Consider the following 19,337-nt stretch of genomic DNA (forward strand, 5'->3'; position numbering starts at 1 on the left):
CTGAACAGAGCTCCCCCAAAGCACCCTCACCCCCTGCTTGCCCTTCCCCTCCCAGCCCAGGCTTCCTCTTGCACCCCTGGGTGCAGCTCAGCTGCACGGGGCCACCTCCGAACCCCAAAAAGGAGCCCAAATCATGTCTCCACGCATCATCTTCCCCCTGCTAACCGCTTCTAGAGGGAAGAAGCAGCAACGCACACGGCTATTGCTGCAGTTCTGATTATCCACAGGTTGGGAAACTTGCTGGGAGCGGGCAGGGCTGCTGCAAGAGGCAGGGAGAGGGAAGCAGGCGGGCCGGAGGGGATTTGTGCGCCGAGATCGCGGGGAGCCGGGGCTGCACGGGAATTAAAGACTTATCCAAACGAGAGCAAACAGGGTGTTAAGCGACACACATGTAGAGCGAGCAGTTTCCTTGGAAACGAGCGCACATGGAAGCGGCACACATGCAGACCCGGGCGGGCGGCTGCCTCTCCCCGGCAGCCGAAGCGGGGCCGTGGGGATTTGGGGACGGGGACGCGGGACGAGGGCACAAGGTGGGCTTTCTCCCCGCTGTGACGGGGAAGCAGGCGGTGCCCAGCTCGTCTGGCCCAGGTCGTCTTCGAAATTCAGTCCCAAAAGGAAGGAGGCAAAGACGAGCAAAGCCCCAGCCCTGCTCCTCGCCCAGCGCCCGCTTTTTGGCACGAGGAAAGAGTTTGGAAACCCCACCTCGTGTTGGAACCCCCCTAATCGGCTTGGAAACCCTCCCTGCATCCTCCCCAGCTCCTCCATCCCTCAGAGCCACTCCTGGGCCACATCCACCCCACAGCAGGGTTCCAGCATCCAGCCACACGAGGCTGTAGGTGACATTTCAGTGCACCCTCACCTCTGCAACCAACCCATCCGGGCACCGAGCTGCCACTGCAGACGCAAACCACGGCACCAACAGCTTAAGGCGATAGCAGAGCAAAACTTCCCCTGCATTGCAATAGCCCCGTGTTATCTTGCTGCCACCCTCCTAGGAAGGATTTGGGGCTGCCTTTGAGCAGCCACCAGCGCACGGGACGCGGTCCTGAGCACGCAGCACCTGGCTGAGAGCTCACACCGTGGCACGATGAGCAGGGGAGAGCTCGTTTTAAGCGGCTGCAGGACACAAAATGCAAATACACCCGAGGAGAGAGGCTCACAGATGGGCAGGGAGCGGGACGGGGGTGCCCAGTGTACCCACAAGCATCATCCCGGCTCTCCTGCATGGGATGCAGACCGCCTGTGCTCAGCGCAAGAGCCGGGGCGCTGCCGCTCCTCCTGCTAGGTGGAAGTGCTGCAAGCACCAGCTGAGATCTCAGAGTCAATCTGGGCTTTTTTCTTGGCTCGTCCCCAGTACTAAAAAGTTTCTATAACGGGCACGTAGTTAGCAATTCTGCTGCTGAGGCTTCGCCAAAGAGAAATTCTAGCTCCTTCTTCTGTGGCTAACGGCACCGGGAGGGGTGAGGCAGGCAAAAAAAAAAAAAAAATGTTTGCAACCACATCGGTTATTGTGACTTCGGGAAACGGAGCCGCAATTTTCGAGGTGGTTTTTACCTTCCTATTTTAAACCAGAGCCTTGCAGCTTTCACCCCCCCACCCCCCCACCTCCTCCTACAAAATAGGTCAGCAATATTAACCCTGCTCAGCAGGAGTTGCCCAAGGGGACAAGCGGCACAATCTGAACGCTTGACCCAAGCATCTCGTCCCCCCCCTGCACTGCCCAAGGGAACTTCATTGACTTTCTAACAGGCTGCCCCCCCCCCCCCCAACAAGCCTTGCAGCCAGGCTGCTCTCCCCCCAGCTCCCCGGGGGCTAGACCAGCCAAATATTCATGCAGCCTGATGTCCGAATAATAATGGATTAATCTCGGATCGTTATGGCGAGCCTGGTCGATCTGTTAGGTTTATTCCCAAACTGAGGCCTTCGGACGGTGTAAGAAATGGGGTTATTTGCTACGAAAGGAGAACATTTTGCTTTCCTACAGGGCAGAATAGACCCACAGTAGGTGTTTTATGCTCTTGGTGTAACGAAGCAAAAAGCAGGGTGACCCCCCCAAGGGGTGTGCACTGCTGTAAATACGGGCGGGCAGGACGTGCCCATGGAGGAGGCTGCATCCCTGGCACATCTTGGCGTGGGATGGGAGCAGCAGGCTGTCCCTTCTTGCTCAGAGACCCCATTGCAGGGGTTTCCCCAAAACCAAGGTCCACCCAAGTCACTGCCACCACCCGCATGGGATCAGGAGGTTGACCCCAAAGCAGGGACCCCTTGCTAACACCCAGGGAAGGGGGCATTGCAAGCCCACCACTGCCCATTCTCCATCCAGGAGATGGATGCAATAAATAAAAAAAAAGGGAAATTTTAATTCCCTGCAAAAAGGGAATTAAAAAAGCAAAGATCCCCCCCAAGAACCAAAGCAGGCTGTGCCACGCATTCCCTCCGCGCGCCCCAGAGCTTGTGCTCCATCCCTCCATCCCCGCCTTTCCCATAGCTATTTATTCCTCTTGGAGATGGGGACAGCTCTGGAGGCGAGCTAATGAGCACCGTGCTAATGAGCATCGCGCTGCCAGCCCCGGGTTGGAGCCAGGACATCGGCCATCGCACCGGGACCATGCTGGGTTTAACTGGGAAGCGCGGCCGGTGCGCGAGGAGGAGGCGGCGGAGCGCAGCCGTCCAGCCCAATTACCGTCACGCGTGGGGACACATGGGCTGGTGGCATTTGACATTTGCTGCAAAATATTTTGATGCAAAATGGCACCTCCGTCACAAATTATTTTCCGAATCTTGGCTTGGGTTTCGGTGGTTTTTTTTGTTTGTTTGTTTGTTTTTTTGGGTTGTTTTTTTTTTCTTTTTTTTTTTTTTAATTTTTATGAGTGTGTGCATGTGGATTGTTTTGCTGGGGATGGGGAAGAAAAGCGGGGTGGCATGGGGTGACTCTTGCAGATGAGCAAAGGGAAGCTCCATCACCTCCCTGCACGAGCAAAGAGCTCATGCCAATGGTTGGCCAAAGCAACCATCCCCATCCCCATCCCAGGAGACCCCACAAGGCCATTTTTCCCTTTTCCCTGCATTTTTGTAGGGGTGTAAGGCCAGGATGGAGCCACAGCATCACCGGTCCCAGCCTGAGCAGCGTGGGGCTGCCTGGCGAGGCAGGGGTTACGGCGCTGGGAACTGCTGAACCTGGTGCCACCAGACACCTGGGAAAGCTGAAACGACTTTAAATGCCTAAACATTTTAAAACAAACCCTGGAACAATTCAGCTCCTAACTCCTGCCTGCTTTCTCTCGATCGCTCCCTCTCTCTCTCCCATTTTTACGGTTTCCAGAGCTGTTTTACGCCTCATTACCTGCACACTGTGAGTGATGTCTGTCGGTCCTAGAGCTGTAAATACCTTAAATCATGCTTCATTAAGAATATCTATGGTGCTATTAAAGAGCTATAATAGACAACGAGTTAACAGATGATTAAATATGAACTCCATTTGTGTCAGTCACCGGCGTGCAAGGAAGAGGCTTTAAGTTTTTTAAACTCGCTCTCATTATCTGCCGGAGCACGGCTGGGGGAAGCGCGGGTGCTGGCACGGGCGCGAGCATCCCCGCGGCGTGGAGCGGTGGCTCGGAGGCGCCGAGGCGGCCAGCCCTTTGCTCGGCTCTTCCCATGCATGCAACCACATGCAACAGATCGGGGTTCGGTGCCTGGGAGCCAGAGATTTAAAATAAAAAAAAAAAAATGTTGACTAAAGGATGGAGGAGGAGGAGGATGGGGTGGGGAGGTCGACGGGGTACCCCGGAGGAGAGGATGGAGAAGGTTAATGGGGCGGATCAGGATACAAAGCGGGCCGAGCGCCGCTGTCTTTCTCAATAAAATAACATCACCAGTGCACAGGAATGGGGAAAAAAAAAAAAACAAACCGCAAATTCAACAATAATTAATAGTAAAATCCCACGAGCGCACAAAATACTGGGGGAAATTAAATAATGAGTGCCGTGTTATTTTCCGGATCGAATTTTTTTTCGCCGTAAAAATAGAGCGCCCCGCGCTCCGCCGGCTCCTCGCTTATTATTCCCCAACGCACCTCGACCCCTCGCAGCTCATCCTGACCCCGCTCGCCGCGGCCGCCGGCGTGCCCGTGGGGACCCCCGCCGCCCCCAGGGCTGTGCGGGAGGCCGGGGGGTCCCAGGGGGCTGCGGGGGCCGGTAATTGAATCTCGGCTCTTCCACGCGGCCAGAGCCTGCCTCGCCATTAAGCGAACTGGAAATGCCATTTCCGACTCGTCCCAGCTCCGAGGTGCCCGCAGCTCCTTATCATTTGCTGCCGTCCCCTCTGCTCCCTGCTGCCTGACCTCGCCTCCCCGCCGGCCCCGGGGTCAAGGAAGGAAATTAATCCTGGAGCCCCTTGGGAGCGGCGGCAGATTGCATGCGCTCCGCTCGCTCGCCGGCCGATGAAGGATGAAAGCATTTCGGGAGCTGCGGGAGCAGAGCCTCCAGCCCCAGTGCCACCGCATCCGTTCGCCTTTGGGAATCCACCCCGGGCGTTTTTAATGGACTGCATGTATCCAAAAACCCAGCCAGGGCCTTCCTCCCGCCCCGGTGCACCATCACCACCTGTTGAGCTAAACCAAGAAACCGCTTTGGCGAAATAATAACCCTCCCCGCTACGCACACCGCTCTTGCCAGGAACAGGAGGGAGAAGATGCTCAGCTCAGAACTTCCCACCCTAGTAAAATATTTAATAATAAACTCAGAAGAGAAGCCAACTGTCTCCCTTGGATGTGGTTTTCATTTGGAAGTTAATAGGATTTTTATTCCCATCCAAAACCTTTTTTTTTTTCTCACTAATGTATGTTTTGTTCTAATATATCCATCTTGTCATGCTAAATAAAATACAAATCCTATAGCCACAGCCCAACTGGGAGCGATGCAAGTCCATGCTGCAATACGTTTCTCTCCAGCACATGGACACAAGGCACTCTCCCAGCCCCGATCACTTTTCCTGATCAATCCCCCCAAAAAACTTTAAATAACATTTTAAATCCGCCAAGCGAGGAAAGCGTCCACGTTAACGTGTTAATTTCCACGCTGCCTTGTTTCTTTGAAACCCCTGAAAAATGGGGAGCTTAAATGAATCCTATGAAAAGGAACAGTGCATCATTAACGCAGCCAGATCCGTATCACAGACTGCAGCAATTACCGGCCGGTGAAACACTGCAAGCTGTGAAGAGCTTTCATTACCAGGGGTTCTGCAGGTCGTTCACCTCTGTCCAATCTTACGCTAAAACAAGCATTTTCTGCACCGCGGATTCCAGCTTCATTTAAATCCGTAATTGCTTTGATTTCGGTACATATGGAGCGCGGGGACTTCATGACTGAGAAATCTATTAGGCAATAAGTTTGCTACTTTTAGGGGGCTGCAGCCGGCTCGCCTCGGCTCTGCCCGGGTGGGGGGACGGACGGGGAGCCTGATCCCCACTGTTACGTGCCCGGGTCACCGAGGGGAATGCAATCAGCAGGCCGGGATGCTCACAAATAATCCCCTCTCACCTGCGGCCCCACGCGGCAAATAGCACTTTTCTGAACCTTGAACGTATATCTGGTGGTTTTTCATCATTTCGGCGGAGGGCGCGGCGATGCTCGCGCCTGAATAGGGCGCAATCCCCCCAGAACAGTTCGCCCTTATCCCATCTTGTCCTGGATGGAAACGCTTTGGGGAGGGGGATTTTTTCACCCCATTTGTATTCCAGGAGGAATGGGGGCTTCTCCCTGTTCTCGTTTCCTTTTTTTTTTTTTTTTTAAATAAAATGCATTTTTAAGAACTGGGGGGCACATCCACCCCCGTGCATTAGGACCCCCCCCCCCCCCCAGTTTAGGAGCTGTGATTCACACACCCACCCGAATTCCAGGCTGCACCCCGGGGTTGGCAGCCAGAGACAAAAGCCTGCTCTGCTCCACGCGGGTCCGTGCCCAGCCCCGCATGGCAGCGCCTTGCAGGAGCGCATTAAACGATGCGATTAACGCCTGTCACGTGCGCCTCCTTCTCTCTTCCAGGCTCTCCCGGGGGAAAGAAGCTGCACGTGCAGAGGAAGGGTTTGTTTTGGTGGGGTTGCATTAGTTTTTTTTTTTAAAAACGTGTGGCACGGGGGTGAGGATTCATCCCCAAGCGCCCGGGTAGGGCTCGGGGATGGGTGCGGGCACCTTGTGGCCATCCCCTTGCTCTCCAGGGCCAAATCCTGCTTCCAGTAACAATGCACGTTTCCTGCGTGGATCCATCCAAACCCTGCTGCCTTTGAGCAACCACTGATGGCCAACGTGGCCCAGCCCAAACCCCAAAAACAACCCCAAATTCTGGCATCGTGCCGGTGCTGCTCCCTTTCCTGGCAGCACCCCGGGCGATGCCCAGCCAGCAGACGATGGGGATTTCGACACAGGGCAGGGGTGACACGGCCGGGAAGCTGGCAGCGATGATGCAAGCCAGTGGGGAAATTTGTAGGAAAAATGGGGATAGGATGAAGCAGTTTGGGGGTTTTATTGCTTTTTGGCTGGGCAGACGGGAACGGGAGGTTTGGGTGCTGCAGGTGAGAGCGAAACAAAAGGGATGCTGTGCACCAGGATGGGCTCAATGAGCACCCAAGATGCTAAAGCCACCAATTTTGGGGGGTCACCAGTGCTGGGTGGGACAGGGAGCGCTCCCCCCACATCCAGGACCCTCTTCTAATTAATTTCCCCTGCTTTATTGCTCCCTTGCTTTAATTGCAATACAAATATTCACTGATGCAGCTATCGTGCACATGGATTGAAGCTGGTGGAGGGTGTCATTAGGTCTAATTTCTTCATTTCTTTTAGGGCACTTGAGGGAAAGAGAGAAGAGCGTTTCCTGCACAGATTTCTGGTGATAAAACCTCGTTCCAAGGTGGGTTTCTTTGTGGTGCTTTTTTTATTTTTTTTTCCCTTTTAGTTCAACATACTGAAAGCAAAATTTTGCCTTACAGCAGCTCATCTGGGGGTGAAATAATCCACTCAACATTAGATTATCAGCTCACGCGCATTTGCATTAGAATAGGACAGCAGAGCTCCCGGGATGGAGCGAGATCCACCCTGGGAGTTTGAGCTACAAAACACACAAATTCAGCAAAAAAAAATGGAAAAAAAATAAATTAAAAAGAGCAGAATTATCCACCACTGCCCACCGGCAGTGCCAAAACACGATGCTCTCCCCAGGGCGTTCAGGTCCCCGGTGTCCCCAGGGTCACCAAGCCTGAAGCCAATGGGGCAGGGGGCTGTGGCGGTGCCAGATCGGTGCCGGATCGGTGCCAGCTTGGTTCAGGATCGGTGCAGGATCGGTGCAGCCCTTTGTTCCGCCCGGCCTGACGCTGCACCTTTCCCGCAGCTGTCAAAATGAAGCCGTCGCCCTGACGGCCGCCCGGGAGCCGTGTTACAAATGTGACGGTCCCCTTAGGCTACAGCGGGAGACATGGCCAAATTAATGAGGATGTGACAGAGTTTACGGGTCAGATTAGACTCCTCTCCCATGGCTCCGCTCGGCGCGAGGCTGAAAATTGACAGAGAAAAAGGGGAAGCGCGGGGCGAGGGACCGCAAGGGTTTTCGGGAGCGTGTGCGCTCACCAAAAGAGCAATCCTGTACTTGTCACAACCCATCAGGAGCTCGGTGGATGAGCGCGGCGCCCTCGGTCCCTCCGGTGGGAGAGGGGAAGGAAAGCCTCACCTCGCCACGGAGCCGAGCAGGCTGCGGGTCTGCAAGCACAGCCTAGCAGCTCTCTGACTTCACGTCCCCATTTAGAAAGAAGCAAAGCTTTTATTTTAATTTATTTTCCCCTTCCTTTGCCTGATCTGGAAAGCGAAATGCTTTGGGGCAGACCAGAGACGTCTCCAGCTTGGAGCAATTCGGCGAGGGGCACCGTGCACGTGCCACAGCTGTAAGGATCCGCTCCACTTTTGCTCGCTCTGAGTTTGCAAACACACAGCAGCTGCCTAAAACTCCGAACATCCATGGTGCCAGCCCGTGCAAGAGGTGCTCAGTGCCTTTGGAAGACCATCAGCTTCAGAAATACCCGATAGCTGTGGCTGCTTCCAAAAACACCCCTATATCAGCCCCTATAAGACCCTATAGCCTGTGCCCCAGCGGGGGGGCTGTGCCTGCCCCTGTGTTTATATGGGAGGGCTGGGGGCTTGGGGGAGCACCGGAGGGGTTTATCGGAGGGCAGACCTCTGGGCTCGAACCCTTCAATCCGAAATCGAGAGAGAAACAATCCCGAAGCAGCCCCTCGAGCCCAAACAGCAGCGAGTTTTTGGGAGCCGGTCCAAGATCTGCAGCTTAGGCCCATCTCCAAATATCTCCCAACAAGTTTATTTATGGAAAATAAAATCAGTCCAAGACGTTCGTAGCTCAGGAATATTTAATGCTGTTTGGTGAGGGTGGATTTCTCGCGAGGAGGGAGCCTGGCTCCCGGTGCCTGGCTCCCCGGTGCCTGCAGCGCTGTGCCGGGGACCCGGCTGGCACGAACCCATGGGTAGAAGCCCCAAACTGGTCGGGCTGGCTCAAAAGCCAGTCTTTAATTTAGCTGATGCCAATCCTGCTTAATTAATTGGGGCTGGAGGCATAGCGATGGGCTGTCTGTTAACCCAAGCTGTAGAAATGCGCTTGGAGAAGGAGGGGCCCGGTGATGCTCGGGGCTCCTGCAGCGGACAAAGGTTGAAGGGACGGATCCCGCCAGCCCCAACGATGCTCAGCGATGGAAACGCTGCCCCAAACGGCCCTATTATGGCCCCGAGACAAGGGCAGGCCAGGCACAGCGGGGATGGGAGTCACGTTAATAGACACCTGCCACCTGATGGGGACGTTAATGCGTCCCCCTGCTCCCGCCGGACGCGGGCGCGCGACGGGGCTGTCACCTCGGGGGGGAGGGGGGGACACATCGCCAGGGCAAAGCCTGGCTTTTACAAACAGCTCTAATATCCCTGGAAGACGTCTCCGAGTCATGCACCGGGTTGGAAATGTCTCCCATTATAATTATGACTCATTCGTGACTCAGTGACATTTTTGAAATTAAAAAGCATTCGCTCGCCCAGCCCTTTGCTGCCCCACTTGGCCGCCGCACCAGCGCTCAGAGACTTCTTTTTAATGCCGTTTTCCCAGGCAAACAAGCCCCATCCCCAGCCCCACTTGGGGACGGTAGGCTTTGCATTCACACCCTGAGTTGTTTCCATGCCAGAAAAGCTGGGATCTGAGCCCAATTTGGCCACCAGGGCTCCTCAAGGCAGAGCTGGGCACCGGTGCTGGGACACTTTTAATCCGGGAAGGGAAAAATCCAGGGCTGCAAGCAGGGCGCACGTCGATAACCCCCAACCGTGCAATCATGTCCACCTCCCCATCTCTCTGCAGCCAGCTCCGTAATTAAAACACTACATTTTACCGCCGGGGATGCTCGGAGGCAGCGGGTGGAAGGGACCCAAACCCCGACGGCTCCGCAGGGACGAAGCCCGGTGGCACCCGGCAGGCGAAGCTGGGAACGGCTCGGGAATGCGCACGGCTGGAGCTGGCACAGCTCAGAGCAGAAGCAGACCCAGAGCCGTCCCCCACCACCACCCCCTTTCCTTTTTTTTTTTTTTTTTTACTATTATGTCTGAGAAGCTCCGTCTCTCCTTTTTTTCTTTACGATGATTTAATCGCGCGGTGATGAGGGCTGCCTGGCTGGGATACAAGCGAGCTCTGGGCATCGCCAAAAGAAACGAGGGATCTAAAAACGAGGAGGAAGCATCAGCAGCAGCGAAGCTGATTGACAGTGAATGAAATGAGGCGGCCAAATTTCATTGGCGTGGCTTGAAATCCCAGGACGATGCGGATTGTTGATGGATCCTTTCCTAGGGTTCTGCCAGAGCTGGCGTTCGCCTTTCATCCCGATTTCGCTCGCCGTTTGGAGGCTGCCACTTTTCGCGCGTGCGGTGGGGTTTTAATTGCACGGATCCCTCCCGGTGCACGCAAGCTGGGTGCATCCCACGAAGGCTTAGCACCAGCAGCTTGCCCAGCACCGCTCTGCCCCAAAACTGGATCTTTGCTGGGAAAACTAAAGCCACGCAGAGGTTTTTGGCAGGCGGATGGGCTGCACACGATGCCCCCCGATGCGCTCCAGCAGCTTCTGGTCCTCGTCCCCACAGGTCCCTGCCACTGCCCTGCAAGCAGCAAGCGGCCACGTTGCAGCGAGGGAGGACAAAAAGGGGACAAAAGCCCCAGGCTGGCTCCTCGCATGGATTGCACGGGTGGCAGCACAGAGCGATCAGCGACGTGGCCAAGCCTCAGCCCTGCTTCTTCCCGCAGCCAGATTTAAACCCAAATTCCCCGTTTTTCCCCTCCGGCTGGGAGAAACCTTGCAAATCCATCAGTTCCATGCGACTCAGTCCTGTGCAGAGAGAGGGCTCCTGGGAGCATCGAGACAGAGCCCAGCAGAGCCATGAGCAGCACCCAAACCCTGATCCACGGTGCTGGCAAGGCCCTGGTGCCCACCACCCCTAGGGAGCCCAAAAAAGCAGCCGGGTCCACGCAGGGGATGGTGAGAAATGCAAGTTTTCACAGAGAAAAACCCGCTTTTTGCAAACCTGCTGCTTGCCACAACCTCAGCGCTGGGTTCATTGCGCTCTGTCCTCCCTCCCCGCTGCTCGCCAGCCGCTTCCCTCCTCCTCCTGCTCGCCAAATATTTGTTCAACGAGGGGATTCCCGCCACACATACGTGGGCTGCAGGGAGCACGGCTCCCGACAGCACCCCCATAAGCCTGGGGAAGCCTCTGGAGACGGCTGGGAGCCAGGCCTGACGGTGGGGTCGGCACCGGCGCTGTCCCCGAGTGTCCCCACGTGCCCTCCTGCACCAGCACGAGGCGCGAGCATCGCCGCCTGCAGCGCGGCCACTTTGATCCGCTGCCGATTTCTCCTTCCCATTAATTCCCCGTCGGGCTCTGAACCCTCGCGCGGAGCTGCTGAGATCAAATGGTTAGTTAAGAGACAGGCAGGTACGGGAGAACATGAAAGGGAGAAATTTTGTTTAATAATATTTACCCCGGCAAAGTACGATCCATATAACACCCGATATATAATTTGTTTAAAGAGGCAGCCCGGGGAAACGGCATCACTTCTCACAAGAGCCCCCCCAGGACGGCAGAAAACCCACGAGTTTGTATTGCCAGCACCAAATCCTTCGCTTGGGAAGGGAAATAAATAAATGTCAGGAACAGGGACTTGCAGGAAGGAGGGCTCTAGAACCCAAAATAGAGGGAAAAGGAAAGGAGCGGAAAATTATTATTTCAATTACAATGAAAATGTATTTTATTAGAAAACGCGGATTCATCTTTGATACTTGATACCAAGAAAAGCAATATCCAGGAATATAATACCCCATCTCCGCGCCGGGAGAATGAGTTATTAAATCAGAAGGTGAATGGCTTGCAGTACAGCTAACTGCTCAGGTTAAGAGAAAAATAGTTATAAACTTACTCTTTGCCCCAAAACGCATTCCTCCCCCTCATCCTCTCTCCCCTCCAGTGGAGCTCGCTGATGTGCCTCATTTCTATGGCTTATAAAAATTCAGGAGGGAAATTTTAATAGAAGTTTAAAAAAAAAAAAAATCTGAATTTAGAGGGTTTTTTCCTCTCTTCTTCCCCCACCTTTAAAAAAAAAATACACATAAGGCATAAAAATAACCCGGTTGCACACAGTTCAATTGTGGGGAAGTGGGGAGGATGTAAATGAAGGTGCATTCTTATGTATAGCAGTGCATCCATCAGCCCCGTGGCAGGGCGACTCGCTCGGCGTCTCTGTTCTGCATGAATAAATATGTATAAAAATGTAACGCTGCAAAGGACTAAAATCCGATAACTGCGATAGCGTTCCTCAGAGGCTGGGAGCAACACCAGCCACCGGCTTTTCTTATTCTTCAGTATTTATGTAAAGAAGCATTGAAATGATAATGCGGCGTCCTCCCCCCGGTGCAGGAGTATTCGGGGCCTTTTTGCAGCGGGGGCTGCAAGAAATTCGGGTATCGGCGCCGCCGGTGCAGCCCCGGCTTTGGTGGCACCGGGGGACAGCAGCAGGGTGCCCGTGGGGACGTGCGCCGGAGAAAACGCTGCGCCCTGGGATGGCTTTGGCTTGGTGGTGTGAGTGTGATCACTTTGGGGCAAGAAGAGCACAAAGTGGGGCAAGAAGAGCATGAAATGACGCAAGAAGAGCACGAAGCAGGGCAAGAAGAGCACGAAGACCACAGCTGGGACATGGGAGCCCAGCAGCCCCTTCCTGGCCACCAGCAGCAGGATTCGTGCACGCTGGCATCGCTGCAACTCGCAGCTCAGGATGGTGCCAACGCCTTCCCTTCCTGACCTGCGCAGATCTCGCTGCCTTGAGCCCAGCATGAGCCTCTCCTCCCAGCAAAGCGCCCTCTGCTTCGAGGACCACATGAAGCAGGGATGCTCGAAACTACCCAAAATTACCCAAAATGTGCCGTTTGTGCGAGCGGGGCGCACTTGGGCGCCCATCCTGTGGTCCCTGGGCACGGCGCAGCACAGAGCAGGACACGGGACCAGCAGCAGGTCCAAGCTGCGGCCCCTCTCCACGTGAAACCATCCCAACTTTCCATCACACCACAAAGCTCTCCCCCTCCATCGCCCCCAGGACGAGGGGTCCTGAGCCCCCCGGCATCACCGGCGAGCCCCCGGCGCGGCGCTGGCTGCTGTTACACAACCCTGCTCGGGAGATCCTACGTGGGCAGACGTGGGCTTTCCTCTGAATCGACAACAGCTCTCGCTGCAGCTCAGCAGAACATGAGCAGCTTACATAAACAGCGCTTCAGAGTTACCCTGCGTGTGGGCTGCACACCGAGGGGGGAGCGGGGAGCCGGCATCCCCCTCCCTCCCTTTTTTTTTTTTTTTTCTTCCCCCCCCCCCTTCTTTTTTTTTTTCCCCCCCTCTCCTCCAAACCGAACAGCTTCTCCTTGTGGGGGAACGGCAAGAGGGAGAGAGAGAGAGAGAGAGAGAGAGAGAGAAATGACTCAAGTGTTTTGTAACTTGTCACATTCGAAGCTGCAATTTTGGAGGCAGGAAGGAGCGATCCAAAATAAGCTCCCCAGCCCGGGCTTGTATAACCCAGATCCCCCGTCCCCTCCCTCCGTGGGGGGACGAGGGGGGACTTTTCTGCCGCAGATTGGCAGCTGGAAAGAGGCAGGCGGGCTCGGGGCTGCTGCGGGGCGGGGGAGCGCAGGAAGAGCCCCCAAATTGGGAAGAATTACTCATCCGTGTGCGGAAGGCTCCTGTGCTGGTGGGGAGGCACCGGGGAAGATGCTGCAGGGGAGGATGCTCCGGGGAAGGGGAGGGTGCTCCGGGGAAGATGCTCACGCTCAGAGCTCCACGGAAAGCTCCCCAGGATGCCATCCCGTGCCCGAAATGACGCTCGGGAGGCGCAGCCGGAGCAGGAGAGCAGCAAGGAGCAGGTTTTCCTGTGGAACGGGACACGCCGGTGGCTGGTTCTTAGCCCTCATAAAGGCACCAAGAACCTCTGGTGCCATAAATCGCACCGAGGGAACGCGCAGCACGTGGACTGGTGCGCACAGCTGCACCCAGAGCTACCCCAGCACGGTCAGAGCAGAGATCAGCCCCCGATTAATTATCATTTGAGGACCCCCCCCCCCCAACTCCTTTTTCAACGCACAAGTGTCCGCAGGAGCCTGCCTCATGCTATAAACCCTCCTGCCCACCCAAAGCACCGCTAATTTCTTCTGAAAAAGTCAAGCCAGGTCCTTGGGGGGAGCAGGAGGCTCAATAAAAGTGACACGGCTCCTCGGGGCTCATTGATCTGCCATCGACCGTGCTGGTGGCGCGGGCTTGTAGGAGCCCCAGATGGGCTTTGGCACCCGGCCCCGCGTTTTGTGGGGGCAGCGCTTCCCAGGGGGCTCCTCAAAAAAATTAAATCGGTGGGAAGTCGAAAGGAGGGGAGGGAAGAGCTCTGCTGCCCCTTTTGCTCCTGTCACCCCGCTGCCCACGCGCTGCAGGACGGCACACGCTGGGAAAAATCCCAAACACCGGGCGGGGGGGGTGGGGGGGTGGGAAGACTGTTGTTTTAGCTAGATTCATCTGCTTCCACGATGCAGGCCGGCCTCGCAATCCCCAAAACCTCTCCACTTCTTTATGACAAACCCACCCGCCGGGTGCATCACCGCAGCTTTCGGATTACCGGGTTAAAAACCCGCGGTGCCCTGCAACAGCAGGGACTTGCCCGTGCATCATGGAGACAAAAAGGCAAATTCCTGACTCCTTGGCCAGTGCACGATCAGACGCTGCTTGGGACGATCCCACACAGCCCCTGGCATGTCCCGGCTCCGTGCACGGGCTCCGATCCTAACACAAACCCGGGTGATTCAACACGAAGTATACGTCTGCAGGAGCAACACAATTATCTCCCGGAGTTAAGCGTTGATGGATAGAAGTTTTAATTACCAAACCTTTTCATCCTCCCCCACACGCGCAAAAAAAAAAAAAAAAAAAAAAAAAAAAGTATATTTTCTGGCATGTTTATTTAATAATAAAATATGATAAAATTATATGTTAGTGGAATAAGTGCACGGTGTGTGTAAAAGCACGAGATGAGCTGAAGTCTGTTTTGTCACCGGCGCTGAAGATACGAGCTCCTTTGATCTCTACAGCTCCGCGAGGAGCCGGGGGCTTTGGGCAGGGTGGCATTTCTTCCCCTTGCAGATTGACAGCCCCCCCCCCCCCCCCCCCCTCGCCACACACGTCCCCTTGTCTTGATTTACCCCGAGAGCGAGCGCAAGCCGGCTGCCTTAATTGCCACGGACAGGGCCAAAGGGTGCCCCCGTCACCCATCAGGATCATTTAGGGCTTGGGATGCGCCCAACTCCCATGGGGAACGCCAGGCAGGCCTCCGTGCTCATATCAGCCTTCATTTCATCCCGGCCCCAACACCGTTGTCTCGTTAACGTGCCGGCACCGTGCCTTAACATCATCTGGTCCCCTGCCCCTGGGATGCGACCCTCTGCTCCCCTCCCCGGGGACACGGGGACGCAGCCCGGAGCCGCTCCCCAGCCCCTTGGCACCATCGGGTTGCATCCCCCCCCATTTTCCCCCCTCTCCGCCTTGCAGCCCGCAAAGTGAGCTCCAGCAGGAATATTTCTAACCCCCCCCCCCCCCCCCCCCCGCCACCTCGGAAATTCGCAGCCAACCTGCTAATGAGTCTTTGTGAACCTTGTGCCTTCTTACCTCTAATTTTACAGCCTGCTAGGATTTGAGCTCTGTGGACAGCCTCACATTTGGTTTCGAATTATAGGCTGAGTGGCTGTTCTCTCCTATTATTGTGCTGTCAATCTTGTATTAGCACATTATAATATGGTACACTGAATGCATCTGTTCTGTATATCACAAGTCCTAATTGTCATTTGTTGAATCACTTTGTCTTATATGATTGTTAAGCAATTATTTCATCCAAAGCGGCTTAAACTTTGATTACTGTATAGTGTTTACGGGGATCAAAGTAAAATCATCAGCTGCTTCAAACATTTTGCAGCTGAAACAGGCACAAGTGTCTGTCCTAGACACGCACGGATGCCAATACATAAGCAATGAGGAGAGCAGACTTGATGACCTGTAGGTTCTCGCCATCTCCCGAGCCATCCCTCTGCCTGAAGGGCAGCGTTATTTGTCCGGGGTGGTTAAACGTCCAGCAAACGTGGGGGTAACGAACCAGATGCGAAGCGACAGCTCTGCCAGGATCGCTCACGCAACGATGCTCTTATCCTGCGTGGCACCAGCTGTCCCAGCGGTCCCCTCTGGTGGGGCAGTGCCCACCGCGGAATAACACCCCACACATCCCACGGGGGATGCTCTGCTGGAACGGCTCCTGCTCCTTAAAACGCACGGAAACAGAGCAGCAGCTTGCTCAGAGGTGCACAACGGGGACTGCACCCTCACCCAGCTCTTCTACACCAAATCCCACGGAAGCAGGAGCCTCTGCAGCGTGCCAGCCTCTGCTCGTTGGGTGGGCAGGGGACGGGGCTCACGCGGCATGGAAAAAATGCCTCTGCTTTTGCTCCCCGCGCTCCAGCCCTCAAAGGGCACCCGGGTAGCTGGCGGGCTTCGCCCCACTGCTGCGGAGCTCTGAAGTCGGGTGCCGGTATAGCCAGGAGCCGTCCCAGGGCCTGGGAACCCAAAGCAGCTGCAGCAGGGAGGGGTTCGCCACCAGGGGCTTGGGCTAATCCCCAGAATATCTGGCTGACAGCATGGGGAAGGAATGTTAGCCCATTGTTTAAGTAGCCCGGACAGGACTGAGGGGAAAAAAACGCTGGTGGCTCCTTAACCCCAGCTGGTTCCACGAGCCAGTGAGGATGCACAAACTGTCAAGAATATTCTGCTTAAAACCGTCTCCTTTAATGAGACTTGAATTTAACCTGAGCACCGCTCAAAAGCCCCCTCTTGCAGCCAGCTGCAAATCACTGCTTGACACAACTAGAGCACATCCCAATTAGGAGATTAAGCAGAAGTTCTCCTCCTTTTGTTAAAGGCTAATGAATTTACTCGTACCAGTAATTCTCCAAATAATGGGCCCCAGACCCTAGAGCACAGAAACCTTTATAAATCAGGACTGGCCCCCAACAGGCCACCAGATGTTCACAAAGGAGGGAGAGTCTCATAAGCAGAAAGAGGACTTTGCCACGGGCTCCAGGCTCCTGGGAGAGGCTCTGTGCTTCCTGCCCCTCACCCTAAACACCACCACCACCATCCCCAGTGCCACCAGGCTGCAGGACATCACGGTGGCCCCGGTCCCAGAGCACTGCATGGGTGCTGCTTGTAGGTTTGCGCAAAGAGCACATGAGCTGCAGTTGCACACCACACCACCCCATGGCTCACACAGCTTCTCCTGCTTCTTTTTCAACTCCTTCTGCCATGGAAATAGTTTTAAAGAATTATAATACCATTAAAGCGTACAGTTCTTTAGAGAGAAAAGGAAGAGGTGGTGATCATTTGGCTGCAGCTTCACCAGCAGAAAACTGGCTTGCAGATGTGACCAGGTAGGCACGGACAGGAGAGGGCTCTTGCGAAAACAACTCCAGCTTGAAAAGTTCTGGTTTGAGTAGGAACGGTGAGAAAAGCGCTTTATTTCCAAGCTGTCCACAAGATGCTTGCTGAGCCAGCTTCACAACCCAACCTGAATCCACAAAAAGGATTTGTTTGACCTCAGACCGCTGGGTAAGGCAAAAAGTTAACCAAACCGAGTGCTTCAAAGCTCCAAAGTTCTGCCCAGCTCCGTGCAAGCTTCACCTCCATCACTGCTCACCCACCTCCAGAGCAAGCCGAGCCCTCGCTCCCCTCATCCGGAGAGGAAGCCCTGCAATTCCCCACACCTAGCCCCAGAAGAAACCTAAGGAAGTTGTCAAATGCCATGATGAGCACGGATCTGGATGAGCAGGTAAAAGGTAGCGCCGCACACCGCGGCTTGAGAACACTGCTGCGGGTAAATTGCTTTTTAACAAGCAGACAACTTCTATCAATAGCATCTACCGTATGTTTTTATAAAGTGCAGAAATATGTTTTTAAAAGGCCAGTAAATAAAGTTCCTATCGATTTGATCTCAAGCATAATCTGTTTTTCTGTCTGCCACCAACAGTGGTAATAAAACAGAATCATGTAATACGGCATTTCGGCTAATGCGACTATACATCACGGCAGGGGCTGCATGCTCGCCGGCGATCTATCATTTTCTATTGGGATTGCTTAGCTGCAGAATTTATAAACTTGCCCCCAAATTGATGCAATGTCCAATTTTCTTTTCCAATTTATTTTTGGTTGAGCGAAGCAATATTGAGGCAGGACAAGGAGGGCGCATTTCCCGTCTCTCCAGATGTTCCGCGCTCCCGGGGAAGGGGCTGACAGCAGCTCCTCCACCGGGGTTTTGGGAAGATGCCACCCCCAGCCAACAGATGCTTTCATAGCCACGGTCAGCATTTGCTCCCCATCGTCTCCCCGCAGTGGGGGACAAAGGCTGCAAGGGATGAACAACACGACTGATGCTCAGGGAGCTCCCCAGGAGCATCCCTGGCACCGCCGGGCAGCATCTCGCACGCACCCAGACCCCTGCAGCATGGGGAAGGACCGACAGGTCGCTGTGCCCCTGCACAAGCGCAGGGTGGCAGGACAGGTGCCCCGTGCCACCCCATTTTCAACGTTTGCACCCTCCGCCAGGGAGCACCAAGGCACAGCTGGGTTCCCTGGCTGTGAGCGGAGACTTTGAGCGCAGGCGCAGCGAGACGTGGTCCCACCAGACCCAGGACATGGATGGGAAGTGTCCTGTGTCGTCCCCCCCCCCCCCCGCCAAGTTTGGAAAACAAGTATTTCCAGAGAGGAAAAACACTCTGCATTCGGCTTTTTTTTTTTTTTGTGGTTGTTTTTTTCCCCTCAAAGAGACAAAGTGTTCTAAAGAAAGCAGACGCTTCCTACACAAGTTTTCATACCCTGAACCCGAGTTTTCTGCCACCGGCTTTGACGGAAGGAGCTCAGGCAGCCCTTGGTGCTCGCCCAGTCCTCACCAGCTCCCCCAGGGGATCCTCGGTCACTTGAGCAAAGGTTTCCCATTCGCACCCAGGAATGGGAAGAGTTTTCTGCCCTCAGGATCCCTATCACAACCCCATCGCCTGTGCATGCCCTGGTGGGAGGCACGTCTTGCTCCTGCTCACTTCAGGGTGATTTGGGGGTCAGTGGGAATTACCCCAAAGCACCTCAAGCTTTAAAAAGCACCCTCACACGTTCAGGAGTAAGGCAGAGATGTGTATATTCAATATACGCATATTCCTAGAGAAAACCCAAAGCACTCCAGCATAGTTCACAGAAAACGCTGCTCACCCCCCGCGGGGTGTGCACACCGCAGAAAGCAGGCACAGCCCAGGCGTGAGGAGCCGGGGCTGGGTTAGGGCCAGGGGAGGGGAAAATAAACGTAAAACCGAAGGAAGCAGCAGGGCCCGTGTCCTCAGATGCCACCTGAACGCGCGATGCACCGAGCTGTCTCGGAAGGAACCCGCGCCAAAGCCGCCGCTGAGCCAAGCCGCCAGCCCCTGCAGCGGGCACCCACCCACCACCTGGGGCCAGCCCAAAATAAGCACCCATGAGGAGCCCGAGCCCCACGGCCAGCCCCCGTTGCTCGTTTGCTCTCCAGGGAAAAATAAATAAATAAATAAAAATAAAAGGAGGGCTGCCTCCATCCCTGTGAAGCTCCGAACTGCTGGGAAGCAGCGCCCGAGTGACGGATGGTTTCTGTATGGCATCCTCTGCCAGGCTTTTTTTTTTTTT

General features: G+C 55.0%; 1 protein-coding gene across 3 annotated transcripts in view; it reads right to left on the reverse strand.

The window, feature by feature from the left end:
* PEBP4 (phosphatidylethanolamine binding protein 4) overlaps positions 1-19,337 on the reverse strand; it is a 59,732-nt gene that overhangs the window by 35,167 nt on the left and 5,228 nt on the right. The gene's annotated exons all lie outside the window — the stretch shown is intronic.

The sequence above is a fragment of the Cygnus atratus genome, chromosome 27 (assembly GCF_013377495.2).
Source record: "Cygnus atratus isolate AKBS03 ecotype Queensland, Australia chromosome 27, CAtr_DNAZoo_HiC_assembly, whole genome shotgun sequence".
NCBI lineage: Eukaryota > Metazoa > Chordata > Aves > Anseriformes > Anatidae > Cygnus > Cygnus atratus.